Genomic DNA, 3,239 nt, shown 5'->3' on the forward strand with positions numbered 1-3,239 from the left:
TTTTGACACTTTACCCACCTGTGATTCCCTCTGTTACTAATCCATAACCCACCTCTCCTTAAGCCATTACTCTAACACATAATATGTCAAAAACAAAAGCCCAACAGATCAAAACACTCCTCACTCCCAAAACTCACTCTCATCCAACTTGCTCACTAAACTAAGATCCTAGATGCTACAATGCAATGCGCTTGAGACTATAGACCGAGAACCATGAACCGTGGGAGACTCTTGACTTTCCAAGCCATGTACTGATTTACATAGGCTCATTGAGCTATCCAGAGTATCATTTGTCCCAAAAAAAAAAAAAAAAAAAGAAGAAGAAGAAGAAGAAGAAGATGCTAGAGTCCATGAAAGAAACCAATGCGAGTTTGAAATTTATGATAGACAGAGAGAGCCAACGAGTGCTTTTTGCTAAAGCAGGCAAGGAATTCATTGATTTCCTCTTTCAAATTCTGGCCCTACCCGTCGAAACTTTCATTTCACTTTTTGAAAAGCAAGGAATGCAGGGCAGCTTCAAGAATATTTTCGAGAGCATTGAAAATTTAGGTAGTATTTACCTTCAACCAAGCGTGAACAAAGAGATTCTCTTGAAGCCCAAAGTCCACATCTCTGGTGGTGGTGGTTCTGGGCTCCCTCCCTTATTACAAAAAGTTGAATCATCACCCAAGCAATAGATGAACCCAGAATCAAGAGAAAACAAACAGATCAAATACAAAAAATCAAAAATATAATTATTGCACAATGAACTCACCCAAGCAACAGATGAACCCAGAATCAAAATACCATCGTCATTGGTTGTTGTGGCCTGAGATGAAAACATTTGCTTTCTCTGGGACCGATGGACAGATTTCAATGGATCTCTTCTAATAAATTTGAAGTCACATATGTTCTTATGTAGAATAGGGAGCCATAACATTCTGTTATAGTACTCATAGCTCTTCTTGAGCTTACGCCTTGCTATCCAATTACCAATATAGAAAATCCAGCTCATTCGATTTGTTATTTTAAGTATGCCATCCATGTCTTGTAGTAGTTCAAGTATGGTCTCCTCCACAAGCTTCACCCAGGCCTTCTCCGTTTTAGTGTCCATTCTAAGCCCATCTAAATCTTCCAGGAAAGCAAGCAGTAGCTTCAGCGGATTTGTGTGCTATTCCTTTACTTTGTTCTTATAGAAGTTCTTAAGCAATCAAAACCCTATGCTTTTTGATCTGTTTAGGCTTTTGTTTTTGACATATTATGTGTTAAAGTAACGGCTGAAGGAAAGGTGGGTTACAGATTAGTAATGGAGGGAATTACAGGTGGGTAAAGTGTCAAAATTGAAACCACGAGTAGGTAAATCAAATTAGAGGTAAACCAAAGGTGGGTAAAGTGTAATTATCTCTAGTCAAAATTTGATTCTCCCTCACCTCACCCTACTTAAGAGGTCTTTTGACTTTTTTGGTCTTCATAGTCTACTACCCACCATTTGGCAAGATATTATCTTTTTTAGAAGTGACATAGCCTCATTCCTTAAGATTTTAAAAGGCCTCTTGTGAGTTAAGGATTACGCATCAGAAGTAGGGTGGGGTCTAGTTTCATTGCATAACCCTTAACTCACAAGAGGCCTTTTAAAACCTTAAGGGATAAGATTATATGTCACTCCCAAATAGGAAAATATCTTGCTAATAAAGAGTTGGGGCATGACACCCACACCAACTTAATCAAGTATATATCCTTCATGTTGGTTTTTTCTCAAAATTATATACTATATAATAAATTTTGGCTTTTAGAAGTTGTGGTTGCACTGAGTGGATATTTCCTCATCTCTACGACAAATAGTTACACACTCATTAATTATTAAATTGGTTTTTCTTATTAACTAATATATTTCCTCCAATTAAATGATAAGATTCAAGTATAGTTTAATTTAGGTTAAACTCTACTATCTAAGTTTCAAAAATTAAAAATTATATTCCAATAAAAGTTATTTAAAAAAAAAAAAAAGATAATGCACACAACTTAAGTATCTATAATACGTATCCTTATAAGGTAAATTATCTCTTCATTCTAATCAAATTTATCTCCCATCATATGTAAAATTTTTCATCAAACATTTTTTGTCAGGATTGATCGTTATCACAGTTTCTGTTACATTCAATCACTGATCGTCCAGGTCGATTATGAATTATATATTATTATTATACATGACCAACTTTTTGTCATATATTCTCAAAAGTTAAAAGATCAATTATTGTATTTTCAAGCAGAGCTCCTGTAAAAGAGACATATATCACGTACTAATATAATACGAGTTTGGTCCTAGAAACTATGGTTATGCTAAGCAGGGCCGGCTTAACAACTTTTGGGACCTTAGGCGAAAATTTTAAATGGGGCATTTTTTATAATTAAATATTAATCAAATAATATATATATATATATATATATTGAATTTTTTTATTTAAAATATATTTTTCTTGCTTTTTGAGATGCAAAATTACTAATTAAGTTTTTGTATTTAAGTTTCTCTAACATTTCTTTTTCAATTGATAATATAACTAATCCACTTAATCTTTCTTGTGACATAGTAGATCTTAAATAAGATTTTATTAATTTTAATTTTGAAAAACTTCTTTCTACAGATGCAACTGTAACATGTATTGTTAGTAATATTCTATAAGCAATATATGCATTTGGAAAATAATCTAGTCTTTTTAAATAATTAAGTACATTAATTGGAGTATTTTCATCTATTTGCACAACTTCTTTTAAAACTATTAGTTCTGAACATAAATCTAAGCCATCAATATCATAATAAGCATTATGTTTGAGAAAACTTTCAAGATTAAATAAAACACAATTTATAATTAAAAATGATAATTTAACTAAAAATAAAATTTAAAGTATAGAACAACAGAACCTAGTTATTGCAATTTTTCTAAAGCCGTGACCACTTTAAAGTTTAAACCTACACAAATAAAAATTAATTTAATACATGATTTAATAAATTTGTATCACTATAATACAAATGAGTTGATATGATACACGTCAAATTATTAATTAGTATAATAATTTATAAGAATAGATAAAGTGTTAGATAAAAAAAAAAAAAAAAAAGTGTGAGAAACCAACCAGCTTGTACTCCACTACTCCTAAGTCCTATCATCCTATGCCTATGGCTAAGTTTTAAAGAAAAAACGTGTCCTACTCCTATCAATTATCATGGTAGAAAAGGGTACAAAGAGGGGCTGCAAGGGCAG

This window comes from Quercus lobata, chromosome 3, assembly GCF_001633185.2.
Source record: "Quercus lobata isolate SW786 chromosome 3, ValleyOak3.0 Primary Assembly, whole genome shotgun sequence".
Classification (NCBI taxonomy): domain Eukaryota; kingdom Viridiplantae; phylum Streptophyta; class Magnoliopsida; order Fagales; family Fagaceae; genus Quercus; species Quercus lobata.